This window comes from Palaemon carinicauda, chromosome 9 (genome assembly GCF_036898095.1).
Source record: "Palaemon carinicauda isolate YSFRI2023 chromosome 9, ASM3689809v2, whole genome shotgun sequence".
NCBI lineage: Eukaryota > Metazoa > Arthropoda > Malacostraca > Decapoda > Palaemonidae > Palaemon > Palaemon carinicauda.
Window position 1 is genome coordinate 160,762,103 of NC_090733.1, and position 16,963 is coordinate 160,779,065.

Genomic DNA, 16,963 nt, shown 5'->3' on the forward strand with positions numbered 1-16,963 from the left:
TCTTACATTGGACTATACCAGGCACCCTACCACTGATGGCAGTACCCTGGTACCTGGTAATTGGAATTGAATACCTTATAAATTTTCTATCTCTGACACTCGGCAATATGTTTCATAATACAATGAAGTCTACAACACTGTATTAGATTGCCCCGAAATTAATGAGTAATTTATGCTTGTGACAAGTTGTGTGTGGATGAAGACTAGCTGAATTTTAAATAACTTGAAGAACTCTAAGCAAGGAACCTGTAAGATTCTATTAAAGTTCTTCAATTGATTAGTCCATGACAAATTTGGAAGTAACCCTTTGTATTTTTCCTAACAATACAAACCTATAGCTATTCATAAGGATTATACTTTTAGCGAAGCTGGAAGATAGCCATAAGACTTCTAGTAGGGTATGAACTACCGTACTGCTAGTTAGCAAGAATGGTAGGAAGGTAGCCAGCTACCCAGCTCAACACACGTGTTGTCTAATCACTTTTTATTGCAGGTAATATTTATTGGCAGTCAGTTGGAGCGGTCCAATTTGTATACTGTAAATAGCTACAGGTTTGTGTTAGGAAAAATAAAAATTATTTCTAAATTTATTTCTTGTTTTAACACTAAATACAAACCCTTGCTACTGATAGGGATTGCCCCCCCCCCCACCTTTTAAGAGGGTAGAAGTCTGAACCAACTGGCTGGTCATTGACCAGGGGTTTTAACATAGGTGCTCAGCACGTAACAGGGAGAAACCGACACCTCGCTAAACAATTCGAACAAAGCAGGGAAAGAGGCCTGAGCAATCTGCATGATTTTTTTTATACTAGCAGTGGGACTAGTATAGGTAAGAATTCTCAGAAATATAGGAATCCTTGAATCAATAATAAACATTACCCAACCCTCCTCTCCAGGGGGCATGGGGATGTGACAAGTACATCTCCCTACACCAGATTACACAAGGGAAATGGTTTTACCTGCAGACAGGAGGCGGCCAGCTTTGCAGAGTACCGTAGGTACTGTTACCCCCGCCTGGGGGAAAATGAAAGAAAGAAAGAGCCAGTCATTCGTCCCAGACTTAATCATGCTCTGCCCTGCCACATCTGCTTGTCCATCCAGGAGCCAAAGATGTTTAACTCATTTATTGTGTAGTCACCACAGGGTCAGTGGAGAAAGTTTCCATGTTCCTGCGAAATGTTCCTGTGGGTCACATCTTGCAGGAAGTGGGTGGTGAAGGTCATTCGAAGCTTCAGCAAGCCCGCTGACAAGGCCTGTGTCACAGTACATACATACATACATATACCCAGGCACTTCCCCCAATTTTTGGGGGGTAGCAGACATCAAACAAATGAAACAAAAAAGGGGACCTCTCATCTCTACGTTCCTCCCAGCCTGACAAGGGACTCGACCGAGTTCGGCTGGTACTGCTAGGGTGCCACAGCCCATCCTCCCCCGTTACCCACCACAGATGAAGCTTCATAACGCTGAATCCCCTACTGCTGCTACCTCCGCGGTCATCTAAGGCACCGGAAGAAGCAGCAGGGCCTACCGGAACTGCGTCACAATCGCTCGCCATTCATTCCTAATTCTAGCACGCTCTCTTGCTTCTCTCCTCCTATCACCCAAAGCTTTCTTCACTCCATCCATCCACCCAAACCTTGGCCTTCCTCTTGTAGTTCTCCCATCAACTCTTGCATTCATCACCTTCTTTAGCAGACAGCCATTTTCCTTTCTCTCAACATGGCCAAACCACCTCAATACATTCATATCCACTCTAGCTGCTAACTCATTTCTTACACCCGTTCTCATCCTCACCACTTCATTCCTAACCCAATCTACTCGAGATACACCAGCCATACTCCTTAGACACTTCATCTCAAACACATTCAATTTCTGTCTCTCCGTCACTTTCATTCCCCACAACTCCGATCCATACAACAGTTGGTACAATCACTTTCTCAAATAGAACTCTCTTTACATTCATGCCCAACCCTCTAGTTTTCATAAACACTAGGGGCGTACTCATGCCCCTAACGTTATGAGCTCTAGGTCTCCTCTATAAGGAGGAGAAGGATTCAACGCTCAGTCCATACCTTGCGAATCCAAGCCAAGAATGTGTTCTTGGAGATCATTCTCTCGACTTGAGGTAGCACCTCAAGTTCCTTCCTGGCATAGTAGCCGTCGATCTGTATTATAAGCCACGCTATGAAGGACTCCCAATCCGAAGAGCTCGAATCTGGGGTTCGAGCTGCCAGGAACTTTGCGAGTACAGTATTACCTGGCCCATCACTGTGAATGAGACGAAGGCATCCCATGGGTGATCGGAAGACTTTTGTTGTGGCAACTGCTGTGTAGAAGTATGTTCTACCTGCCAGGGGTAAATAAGTTCAAGAGCATTCACAACTAACGCAGGTCTTATCAAGAACGTAGGCTTGTAAGGTAACTATATGCCATAAAGAGACACAAGGGAAGAGGTAGCGAGTGGAAGCGGCGACTTCGTCCTTGAGGCATATAAACCACTCGGTAGTAAAAAAGTAGTACCAGTGCTTGTAAAGCGAAGAAAATGTTCGTGAACGCTGATGCGAACTGGAAAGCCGGTGAAGAAGAGTGCCATTTGTATACACAGACTTTTCAAAGATCAGATAAAATGATGAAATCATCGGGAACTGAAAACCCTGCTTATGTGAAAGAAGATCCAAGAAGTGAGTGGGATACAGCATTAAGTGCCAATAACAATGCTTGTGCTTTACCAACCCATCGATGGAGAGAGCTGGGTTCAGTTCAAAGAAGTGAATGTGTGCTAAACTTCTTCAACTGCATGGGGGATAACCATTACCAAAGTAGCACAACTCAAAAAGACCAGGGAAGAGGATCTATGTCGTCTCGATGAGGATAATCTCCAATGACCAGAGAAAGAGGAGTCTTGCCAGGAAGAGCAGTATCCTTGTTTGAAGAGAATGTCTCAGCCAGAGCAAATAGTCATGAAAAGCAACTTTACCTCAAAAGGAAGAGTAACTAGAGGAAGAACGTCAGATGCTGGAAGCGGTTGCAGGTACAACAGCAATGTGGAAGAGAGCTGACCAGTGACGATCACGAGCTCCTTCGGGAGGATAACCTTACCCTCAGTCGGGAAAAAGTGTCCCCAAAGAGGCACAGAAACAAGCTAGAGATTAAACACTCCCTTCGCCAAAAGAAGTTACATTAAAATACAACAATTTCATCTAAAATTAATTACCCCATGAAAAACCACTTGGGAGAACAACCTAACCCACGGGCAGGAAAGGCGTTCCCCAAGTCGTCAGCGAAGAGGAGCAAGACCAAAATCCAGCTCTAGGTGGGCCGCAAGCGGTCATCCCTCCACTGAACTCGCAGGGAGCAAGCAACATCTGAACCTCTGTTCGGATGTTGTTGTCCATTGAAGATGGATCGAAAGCCACAGCCTATACTGTAACTGAAGAAATTTCAAACTGATGGCAGATTCTCAAAAGCTCTAGACTGGTGACGAAGAGTATGACAGTTACAAGGCATTAGTGGACGGAAATACAGCAGTATTCACACGAGACAACTCCCCTCCGGCTGAGGCCAGGTCGCTGTACTCTGAGAAAAAGTGGAGACCACCAGCTTATGGGTTGTCCGGTGTCAAAGGGGGAAAGGACGTAAGAGAAGCTTTCCCCGGCCCCCAGGGGTATGCCGCCTATGCTAACAGCAACACTCACTGTAACGATAGAGGAATACTTATATATATTCAAACATTACATGATTGTTTAAAATATATATATAAAAAAAAACAATTAAATTCAAAGGCCAGTAAAAACAGTTGAGAAGAATCTACTTTACGAGCCAAAAGAAAAGTGAAGACAACATAGGTGTGTGAGAGCAGTGTAGCCGGCTACCCCCACCACCCCAACCCCGTGCTAACTATAGTCCATTTCTTTTAGCGATGCATATTTGCACCGACTCGTGGCGGTGCCCTTTTAGCTCGGTAAAGTTTCCTGATCGCTGATTGGTTAGAATTATCTTGCCCAACCAATCAGCGATCCGGAAACTTTTCCGAGCTAAAAGGGCACCGCTGCGAGTCGGTGCAAATATGCATCGCTAAAAGAAATGGACTATAGTGGAAGGGTGGTTTACACTACGCTAAAAGTCTTATGGTTTCGCCGAAAGTATAATCCCTATAAATAGCAAGAGTTTGTATTTAGTGTCGGAACAAACAAGTCGAGATGTTTCTGGTAGTTTGCAGAGATAAATGAACGCAGGCACGTTGAATATTGAATTATGGGCACAGCTATGGAATGAAGGAATACAGTAATGCAAATCTCCCTTGTCCAATATTCAGAAATAAACTGTAACGGCAAAGACTTGAGATCCAATAATATAGATATATTAGTGTCATACCATAATACATGATAAAGTTTGTACTTTGTATCATTCCCATTTACACTTCAGATGGTGGTACAAAATAGCCTATATAATAAATCTTTAATCTTTGAATAATGGATTTCAAGAGAATTATTCAAACTATACTTCTCAAAAAAGGTAAACAAAGATATAACAAGAAAGCTGAGCATATCCAGTAGGTCTGGTTTTTTTCTGTCACTTTTGTCATCACATTTACATGAACATCAATGGGATTAGGTTCTACTGCTTTCCAGTAGGCGTAGATGAAGATGATTTCCAGTGCAAAATTTACATGGTCTTTTCTGAGTAAAACAGCCTCTAGCTTACAGATGATATTGAAAAATGCTGTTATAAAAAATGGCCAAATATACCTCAACCGGATCACAAAACCACTGATTTTCTATTGGTGCTTTTCCGCCTAACAAGAAATGCCCAATACTCTAGAGGAGCATCAGAATTCAGTTGTCTGACAATTTTCATTTTCCTGTATACTATTGAAAGAGTAATCCTCCAAATCTTTGGTACCATAACCCAACCAAAACCTCATATTCTGAGACATGTGAAGTACAAATTCCAATATTGACAAACTGTTAAATTAATTTTTTATTACTTGATGCTTTGCTTTGTTATATTGTACTTTCGGCCATGTGCTTACATTATACACAACTTCAAAAATTTTTGTTCCTCAACATGAATTGACTGAAGGAATAGTGTATATTTTTATAAATTACCACACTTTAACTAGAATATTTTCATCAACAGCAGTTCAGTACACTGAATGAACAGGAACAGTAATAAACATTGTGGCTTTTATATATAAGAGTACTGCACAGTATAATGTTCAGCACTTTTGCCAACTACTATACATTATAACCACTTGCAAGCAATGAAAGACTTCACTTTAGCTACTGCCTTTAAATTTTCAAGGGCATAGTTATAACAATACTCATCCAGTATACACAATGTACATATAGCAAGACAGAAAAGTAGTGTAAAGATAAGGGCTAAATAAAACAAACATCCATTTACTTTTTATTTTTTTGAAGAGGATGTGCACGATATGCACAATTTACAGCCAATCATGCACAAATACGAACTTGTGCAGTGATTGTACTTACAGCACCAGCAGGAAGTTTTGACACAGATGAATAAAGAAAATGTCCATTTAAGATGGGTCGAAAGCCACATCCTATACTGTAACTGAAGAAATTCCAAATTGACGGCAGATCCTCAACGGCTCTAGACTGATGACGAGGAGTCTGACAGTCACAAGGCGTTAGTGGATGGAAGCACAGTAGTTTGTCTACATCAACCAATCATACATACATACATCCAAAAACACACTATTGCATTATAAGAAAATTCTCACACACGCATACACACACTTCACACATAAAACAATTCTATGAACCCCTACATTGTATACATAGCATTATAATCTTGATAGAAATGAAAATATATATTATTTGACAAAGAACTCTTTATACCTACGCAAACTTTTCAGGAAAGCACTATTCTGTAGGACAGCCGTTCATAAAATAATTTGATCCACATGCAGTGCAGAAATAAACATTTTACAGTACATTAAGTGGCTTAAAGATGTAAGAGGATAAAAGAATGCCCGCTCAACTAATGTGATTTGTGAAGTCCACATAGATAAGACTATCCTCATGAATACACATCCTGTCACACTCCTCTAACGTACACAAACCACTGAGATCAATTTCACCCACAACAGACTTTTAACTAAAGGTACAGCAAAAAGTTTGTAGAATATCATGAACACTTGAGCAACAGTATTAGAAATGTCTTTTAAAAGGTTCATGTAAAAAGCCAATCACATGGTTGTTAGTTGTGAGTGACTACTACAGCTTACCCAGCTGCACCACCAACCATAATTTCTGAGCTGACCACCTCCACCTGAAATGTATTGAATAGAGCATCAATATTTGGCAAGGGAGCGGATTCAACAACCATTCGAATCATTCACACCGGGAAATGAATTGTGACATGCTGATTAAAGTAGGTTTTCTCTACATTGACAAAATCTACAGTAAATCTATAGCAGTGAAATGGAAAATTATCAATTGCCTCTAGGAACAAATTTCAGTATAGCAATGCACACACGGGTCATACTTACATAAATCTGTGAAACATGATTTGCTAGCAATAGTGTTTTAATGGTAGGTAATCTACCTTTCCTCGCAATAATATTGAGAACACATCATTCATCCATGATTAAATAAAAAGTGGACCACACCAAAACTGATAAACACTGCTCTCACAAACTGTTATCCCATGCAAAACTGGATCTTTCAGATTGTATAAATCAATACTCTTCAATTCACATAAAAATTAGGTGTTAAGTAGACAATGATTTCGAACCGTTTAGGTACCTGAGAAAATGTAGTAACCTTTATGATTTAGCTGTCTACAACAAATCTTAATGTATCCTAAATTAATTAGCATTAATTCTGATTATAAAATGTACACTGTAAATTTACTAAAAGAAACATATTCAATTATTACTGCTGCAGAGTTATTTATAGTACTATAATACACTTTCAAACACCAAATTTACATATTCTACAAGGTGAACACAAGAGTCATTTATATGAATATCACAACTTAATATTTTTTGAGGGAAATATGATAAAAAAAAAAATTCCATAGCATGGAAAACCATGATTCCTAAAAATTGCTTTGATAATTATACTAAAGGTAAGATAAGGACATAAAAAATTACTTCTTATCAAGCCACTACACCTAATTTATAATTTTAAGTATGAAATTAATGAAATTATGGAGAGTCAAGGAGCTATAGGAAAGTTGCATTAAACCCATAATATTTAGAAGCTACAAACCTATATTAATCAACTAATATATATATATATATATATATACCATTCAACACAAAAGCATTTACATTCCTCCTATCATATCTTGATTAAATTCACCACCTCATTAATCTGAAATAACTTGTAAGGAGCATAAATTAAGATTTTCTGCAAATATTTTAAACCATACATGATTTCCACAGATGGTTAACAGTACTTATTCAAATCATACCACAATATAGAAATTATTCACTTTCACACACGGTTACAACTTTTCATTTACATTGAAGAGAAAACTGAAGATAGATTGAATCTCATGCAAAAAAATTTATGCAGATTAATAATTAAATACATTTCCAAGATTTTATTTTACATTATTAATTTTATAGAGTAATCAGAAAGGCAACTACATCAAAGTACTTATACTTTACAGGTATGACAAAATCTTGAAAGAAAATATTTCGATCTTCAAAAGTTATCATATCTAAATTCAATATTTTTACGGGGGGTTTAACAAATCATAACTTCTTTAACTCTAGCTACAGTAAAAGTTTTAAAATTTATTCAACCATTTTCACCATGGAAAAATTCATACACCTTACGGAAATGATAACACCTCCAAAATTAACAAATATAAAGAGGATTTTATAATGAAATATATATAATAAAGCTGCAGGGTCACTCAGTAATTACCTAAACACAGAATTGGATAAGATCTGTAATTTCTTTCATCAAATTAAATATAGTAACTAGAATTCTTCAAATATTCAGCCGTGAGATGTTTGGGATGACCATATAACATACTAAACGACTATTAAATACCAAAAACTCAGAACTGTATATTGCATTGAAATACTCTGTACTTCCCTATTACCATGAAAACTGAGCTGGAGTAAAAATTAACATAAAATAAAAATTCATGTTGAAAAAATATAAAAGCTAAAAATCGCATTTACAATCAGTTGTTCGTGAGGCTGCCTGGCATATTGTGATGCCCTAAGAGAATTGACGCAAGGGAAGTTTACAAAAGACACCTGCTAAACATTAACTATGCCTCGCACTGGTCGAGATAAATCATAGGTACAACTAAACTTCATTTGTTCAACAAGCAAAGCTGAATACTGTTACATCCTTACTCTTTGTTACAGTCACACCTCATGATACAAGAGGCAAGTGCAGAAGAAATGAGGAGACAAGTGCAATTAATATTAGTTTTCTAAATATCGCTTAAGCCTAATTAAAACTCAACTTTGTACTATACTTAATGTACTCCTTAAAGACTAACCTGCAACAAAACACAGAACATTTAATCTCAAAACTTGTAGCCGTAACTTGTATTATATTTTGCATGCTCGCCTATGAAACATGCAAATGATTTTGATGTTAAATAAAAAAACTCAATTATAAACATGAAGAAAAATTCATCATTAGCATTACTATTTAGGAAAATTTACCAAATACCATGAAAAGTTACTGAATAAAAAAAAAAAAACTCTCAAAAAGGGTACTGTTATAGAAACCACTAACCTGCAAATGCCATTTCAATGCCCTGTAAGAAAAAAAAATTAAAAAACGTAAAACCTATATCCAGCTAATTGCTATAAAATTAACAACCTAATGCTAATACACAGAAGAAAAAATAAGAAACTATGAAAATACCTAAAAATAAAACAACATCTTGACATTAACTGACATAATAAGGCAGGAGCTCATAAAATAACTAAGTAACTAAAGTAAAAGCACCTAAGTATATGCATTTAACATATATAGCACTACAGACTAATAATGCAATACTGTATTAAACAAATCAGATCTAATTAAAAGGTATTTTTCATTAATCAAATTTCTAAGACATTATGAGCTCGAGAACTTTTCTTCACCGCTAAATCGTATATAAACCAGATTTCCTACCACCTTAACCACTGATAAAGCAATCTTAATTCTAGAATAGAATTCTAATGTTTACAGTAATATACTAAATGTCAGGAAACTCTATAACATATGAACTAACACTCAAGAACATTAATGTAAACAATGTCAAAATAAAAATTATGCATATTTTACCAATCTTAATACAATAACTTTATATCTTAACATTAGCTTGTTTCCCATTTTAAGTTCATGTTAAAACAATAACTTGGTTAGCCTTGTGCTTTTTTTTTCTTTTGTGTGAAACATGCATTTAAATCTACATTCTCAATATGATCTCGTACATGAAACCTAAATTTTATGCAATCATCAATGGGAGGATTAAGAGGACACAAGAATTTGAATAAACAACATCTAATAATTCAACACCCATACCCATTCAGATACATTGACTAATGTTTGCAGATTTAAATTTAAATTAAGGACACCATGAGAGTACAGGTAAATCAAAATCCAAATACAGTACAGTAGTTTCTAGTCATTCTCAAATTTCATCATAAACCAACAAACCCACATTACTTCCTACTGGAGAGGATGCATTGACCAACATACTAAATAAACACCATTCAGTTTGCTTTCCATTCATTATCATCATCTCACAACTAAACTTCAGGGTCTTTATCAAAATATTCAATTAAATAAAGAGCTATAACTAACAAGGGTTCAGCCATCACTGCAAAAAGGGAAAGTATAAAGAAGGGTTTCCAATTCCTAAATGAAAATAAAAAATCAGGAAGAGCTAGATTCTACTTTTCACCAGTTACCATATTGTTCATCATTATTTCCCTCTTGGAATTGGAGGATACCTGTGGACCCAAGGCCATTAACATATTGTACAGAATGCTTATAATAATGATAATAAAAATATGATAGGGAACTTGAAACTGAAGACCAGTTTGCAATTCTTTTTCTTAAATAACACATTCACAGTAAAAATACTATTACCGTGCACGTTCATGTGTCAACCATATGCTCAGGAGATACTTTAATCACCAAATGTTCGATTATTTTACACTAATTGTGAATTTGAACCTTTTCTAAAACTTATTAAATGTAATACCATCTTGTTTCCTAATTTACATAGGTACCATGAAATACCATCAGTGCAAATTCTCTCTATGGAGTCACCAGTTTCTAATTTAAAAGGAAAAATAATGAAGTACTATTTTAAAATTACAAATCTTTGCAAAGATAAATGCTATAAAAATTGAATTATATCTTGGATTGTTTTATATTTTTACCAATAAAAATGATTTAATTAAGTGATTCAATTACTGTATAAAAGGTCCAATATTACCATAGTGCAACAACATTAAGCCCTTTATCATTAATTGGCCTCTCACCCTAACTATAAAGGAATTTAAAACATTAATTACTTTGGTACTATCCTGAATGTTATATTATGGAAGTTACGATATCTTTTAATAAAAAATAATCTTGATAATTTCATGCAATTTAAGATTACTACTACCATGTTTCCTTAAATATTCTGTAAGTTATAAACAATACGACCAAGTCTTGAATTAAAAAAAAATAAATGGCAGTCATATATATATATATATATATATATATATATATATATAAATGTCTCATATGTCCCTAGGCAAAGTTTCTCGTCTTCCAAGGAGAAGAGGCATCATTCACATTGAACCAACTGCCTAAAAATGGCTAACTTCATAAAAGAGGGAAGAAAACTGTGAAACAAAGTTAACGAGAGGCCAGGGTGTTTAGAAGTACTGTATTTGACAAACTCAGGGGCTGAGAGTTAAGTACAAAGGGAAGGTAAAACTACATTACTTTTGAAAGGTAATTGCAGTAAAACAAATGATTCTATATACGGTCTGAGGTGTTCCTCAGGGTAGTATTCTAAGTCCATTACTTTTCCCACTACTGTATAAACAAAGTGAGGTTTGGCCAAGAAAATAAGCTTGTTGCATATGCCGATGACACTACTCTCTCCATCAATTCCATCTGATTAGTGCATGGTGTACATTATGTGCATGAAGTCAAGCCTTAAAACTTAAGTATGATGGTAAGTAGGTTGAGGACAGTGGATCCTCAATATACTCCAGATATCTGCACTGATGTTTAACTACAGTACTGTATAAACAACTTTAAAATATTAGTTATGATTCTTTGCATATTTACTTCTGAGAAACACATTTAGCCTATTTCTTCTTCAATTGGCCTAAGATTTTCAGTTATCAATCTATTCTAAAATGTTTTAATTCTTTAATTCTAACTTGTTTTGAGTATTGTTCTCCTGTCTGGTCTTCAGGGGCTGACTTTTATCTTAATTTGTTGAAGAAAAAGTTGCCAATTTTTAAATTTCTTATTCCAGACCTAGATGATAACCTGTCACTATAGTTCAATTGGTTCTTTATACATGTTGCATAGGATTTTTCAGAATTCTGACCATTCTTTGCATTTAGATTTTCCCTAGAATATACCATCCAGTACATAGTACTAGGTATTCAGTTAATTCTAAGTCTTGTCTTTTTTCACCAGAAGACTCTACATACTATTTTAGAAGTTTTATTCCAGCTGTGACCAGATTGTGGAGTGGTCTTCCTAATCTTGCAGTTGAATTGCTGGAACTTCAAAAGTTGACAGAGGTGTCCCTCCCTCTTCTTTGCCTTCAGCTTTTCCCATTCCTATATGGGGTTATTGTTTCAACAGTACTTTGACTGTCCCCCAGATTAATTAATTCCAAATCTTATCTTTTTTTGTGACACCACACATCAACCTCAGCATTCTCATCTTGGCCACTTCCATTTTTCTTTCGTGCTCTTTCTTTATTGACCAAGTCTCTTCCCAATACAGTATGGCTGGTCTAACAATGCTTTTATAAAACTTTGCTTTAACCTTTGTACTGATCATCCTACCACATGTCTCTCTTCTGATCATGATATATATATTTTTTACTCATTAATTCTCATACATAGTTTAATTCTTTACTTCCTTTCCTCCTGCTGGACTCTTGGGCTTGTAGCATCCTGCTTTACCAACTAGGTTGTAGATGAACTAGCAGTAGTATTAATAATACCATAAATTCCATCTAATCTTTACAATGACCTGTATGCTCATATACCTGCTAAACAATGCCTCCTGATAAAATGTTGAATAGATTGCTGAAAGATGCAAGAAGCAGAGGCCAATAAGTATTTGACAGAACTTCCCTTCACTTGTAAAATCAGGCCATAAAATCATGCATAAAATGCTGTAAATACTGATTGAAGTTGCCATGTATACTTTACATATTTTCAAACCACAAAGGTAGTAAGCAAAGCTTTAATCTTGAGAACTGCCTCTTCCCCTACAACTTTACTGTACACATGAAGATAAAATATCCCAACTAAATGATGAACTTGCTTCTATTTGTGACAAGTAAAAAGGAAAAGCCTCAAGCTATATTAATTTATCATTCCTCCATAAGTTATAAATGACACGAATGACTGTCACATGACAGACAGGAAATTTTCCCAGTTATTTGTGGTAGGGGTAACAACAGGGCAGAGGTAAGGTCTAGGTTAAAAGAGGACATTTTTTTCCCATTAAGTCTTGAATGAACAATTAAACCCAAAAAATAAGTGAAAATTACCTGAATTACATTATGAATAATGAAGAGTTGGCTCTACCTAGAAGCAGCAAAGACACTAGATAATTATAAAAAAAAAGTAATTGTTGAACAAGGTGACTTCACATTATGGAAAAGGCAGAAAAAGGAATACCAAGTAATTACTAGTGACAAAAAACTGTATACAGTAATGTTGAACATTGAATTGGTGAAATTCTGGTACAGCTCTTAGACATCATTACAGACTCAAAAATTACAGAGAGCAGTTGGTTCCTACCAATGGAAAGAGGAAGACAAGACTGAATATGGAAACATTTGAGATTACAAATGTTAGCACTTTATGACTGATGGGGTCGAGATGATGAAAATTTTGTATAAACACTTGGCCGCAACTGAAGTTGAATGTCAGTAACCTAAACTTGGTAATTTCTTAAAACATGATCCAGAAGGGTATTGTAATTTTCTAATCAATAGTTTAACTAGCTCTTAATTAAAGTTGTTCTTGAGCAAGCTTAATTCACCCACTCTTTGAATATTCTTTATGTCAATTCAACCAAATATTTACTCATACAACTTCTTAATCTTAATAACCATTGGTAATTCCACAAACTATATTTAAAGTAGCATAGTGTATCAAAAACCAGGTCAACTTTAGCACAACAGTTAAAACTTCCTTTTAAGAGCTTTCATACTGTCCCTTCAAAGATCCAAAATCTACAAGAGAACTTCAAGATAGATATATCTACATAACATCCGTCAAAATGTAAAGACTATTTTATACCTTATAAAGCAATAGAAAAACCATAAAAATGCTACACAAATTCATTTACTGTAGTATTAGAGCAAAAGAAAGTTGCATAACACGAAAACAAACATCATAATGGCAAGATACATTCAAACAAGGCTTGATAGAAATAGCACTTTACTATATAAAGCATTAATATCTTATTATCTTTAATAAACAAATGTAATTAACAGACCTCTTACCTTTTAAGTGTGAAATCATGCATTGCTTTGATGAAAGATTCATTAATCTACGTAATACTTTCTAAATAAATAATTAACCTTAAGGAACCCTTTGATGAAAGATTCATTAATCTACGTAATACTTTCTAAATAAATAATTAACCTTAAGGCTTTGATGAAAGATTCATTAATCTACGTAATACTTTCTAAATAAATAATTAACCTTAAGGAACCCTCTCGAAATAAAAGTATATTTAATTTCAATAACAATTATAACAATAATTGGTCTTCGGATTGAACATCCAAGAAACTACTTTAACACCGCAATTCTGACATTACAAGTTAAAATTCTACTTACAGGTATGTCTACATGGAGAATTTCTTTTAGAGTTCTGCTTCACAACTGCATCTACAGACTTACTACAGGACAGCAGCATACAATCACAGATATAAAACAATACATATAATTACTTGAGGATGAAAAAGAGAAGAAAACAAGAGCCTCAACTGGTTTCCAAAAACGAAAGCTTCACACAAAATATTGCACATCCAGCCAAATAAAAATTAACAATACAAATTTCTTTTCCCCTATATTTTTTTTTTACATTGATAATACGGCTTCAGCAATGTACTGCTTTTTGCCTGAGAATAAGTGAATAAGTTCTTTAAGGCTATTTCAAGTTTTGTTTTAGACAATCACCAAAAAAGGGAACGAAAGTAAAAAATGTGGATATGGGAAAAATAATGTTTCATGCATGCATACAGAATATTTAAATAAGCACTACTTAAAATCTTGTAACACATAAACCTAACATGTGTACACCAGGATTCCTATTTGTTGTGAAAACTAATCTAAATGAAATGTTATGGCACAGTGGAAACTGTCTTACAACTTATCTCAACCCTTTGATAGTCATAAAACAAAAACTAAGTTGGAACCATTCTTGTTCAATTTGGCGAAATTGAAAACTATTTCCGAGGGAACCAAAAGCGCCTCCAATATGAGAAAAGGTATTAATCATCTGAAAAATCTTTTTCACTTGATTATTAGAGATTTTGCAAACATTTGTCTGTCAATCAAAACAATTTTACTTTTACAATATTTCAATATTTTTTCAAATTTATATAAAAACAAATAATGTATCAATTATATCACTAATTACATTATTTGTATAACTTATCCAAGGGGTAATTTACATTGGCTTCAATTAGAAAGAAAAAAAATCCCTTTTACAACTTTTTTTTTTTTATTAGATTTTGCAAGATCCAATTGGTTTGACAGGTGGGAAACTAACTACTGCTGATTTCATAACCTCAATTTCTTTAAACTTGTAAGCAACGACTCATATACAGTATTTATAAAGGCGTGATTCCTTAGTTAGTACAGTATACAGTATAAAATTATAAAGATTTTTCAATAGAATGATATATAAAGGGTTGAAATAAGCCCCACTTTTTCCATACACTTCTATTATTTGTGCTAAATTACACTAAAACCTACTAAAATGCATTTCCTGCCTTTTTAAAATACCTTAAACATATTTTTCTTATACATCATAACCTTAAAAAAAAAAAATAAATAAAAAAAAAGGGGTGGAATAACTAAAAGGGTGGAATAACTAATTGAGATAAGAACAAAAATTAAGCATTACGAAGACTTTATAATGAAGCTGAAAGCTGTGTCAAGAAGCACCATGATACATAAAATACTAATTCAAACCCATCACTTAAATCCTAAATAATTGATAAATAAATTGTGAAGGTGCAGAAACTAAATGACAATATAATGATATTGAAACTGAGCTCTAATCTGAGTTTGCAATGTAACACCTTAAAAGGACAATGCAATTAGTCCCAGTACTTTCAAAATAAAACAATACTGCCTCCTGAGGTCTACATTACCTTGTGGGGTTAGCAGCGAGGACTTTGGCGGTGGCTGCAAGCTCTGCGGGTCCAACTGAAACTCCAGACTCGTAAAAATCATTAGTGAGGTAATAAATGTTCTTTTATCATACAAGGAATTTTCAACAGAACTGGAAACTTAAATTTAAATCTTGATTTTAAATTTCAATGTCATGTAAGCAAATTATGTCATATTCAAGATGTTTACAAATATTACAGGTCTATTAGGTATTTGAATGACAAGAATGAGTGATAAACATCCATGAAATTTTTCAGTAAAAAAAAATTCATAGTTAAGTTGGACAAATGGTACTTCCTGTAAAACAAAGTTTCTTCATTCCTTAGTAAGAATATGGGTTATTATAGACTCCATAATAGAATAATTACACATATATAATAAACTTAGGTTGTTTAAGGAGAAACAAAAACTTACTGTTGGTAATTAAAGAAAAAATAACACTAAACCTGGTAAAAATTGGCATATTCACAGAAAACAAAATGCATGTCTTAATATTTAAAATTTGTACTTTAAATATTCTTATATACATATATATACATCTTATATAAATTATTTACAGCAACATTCTCTACTTTCTTTACTTCTGTAACATAAGCACTGCCTATCACTGTTGTCTTGCCCTGCACATATCTAACGGGAATCGGTGACATACGTGTCTTCACTTAAGACTGTGGATGGTAAAATATGCCTAAAGATTTTACTTAGTATAAAGTGTCACCTAGACCAGCCTGAATTACTTGTTAAAATACATACATTCCATAGAGATCAACACAACGTAAATAAACTAATGACGTGGAATATGAGAGGTAACTTAATTACTTTGTACAGGAGCAGAATAAGTACTGATAAACCTGATTCTAAAGGGGGTAAAAAAAATAAAAGAAATATGGTCGGGAAGAATGAGAAAAAAAAAAACTGAAGAAAAAATAAATTCAACAAAGCATTTGTAAAAAAAATAATGCCTCACTGTACGCAAAATCTATAAGATACTGTATAGAAAAGAATAATCTTATAACCTAGGTATAAGTATTATCATGCTGTACTGCAACAAGCACCATAAACAAAAATAGTAAAATGAGAAAAAAAAGTTTTTCTATTCCTAAGACTTAAAAGGCATAAAATCTCATGAGATATCCAAATTGTTATTTTTGTACATGACACTGATTTCAACTATATTATACTGTATATAATTTGGTTTACAACATTAAATAGGCTGCATTACAATAGTAGCAATAAAAAAAATACAAGTACTGTTATCAAAGATCAAAGACCTTTAATCCTTAGGGAAACTGCGATACAAATGAAGAAATTCAAATAGGCTATAACTGACACCTTCAAAGCTTGAAAGACTTG

The 16,963-nt window shown here is 34.4% G+C and overlaps 1 long non-coding RNA gene across 1 annotated transcript; it reads right to left on the bottom strand.

The window, feature by feature from the left end:
* Window positions 1-5,400: 5,400 nt before the first annotated feature.
* LOC137647315 (uncharacterized) lies at window positions 5,401-16,923 on the bottom strand. Its single transcript, XR_011045580.1, has 3 exons — window positions 15,592-16,923; window positions 8,745-8,766; window positions 5,401-6,300 (listed from the first exon to the last, which is right to left on the bottom strand). It is a non-coding gene; the product is annotated as an uncharacterized lncRNA (long non-coding RNA).
* Between the last annotated feature and the right edge of the window lie 40 nt (window positions 16,924-16,963).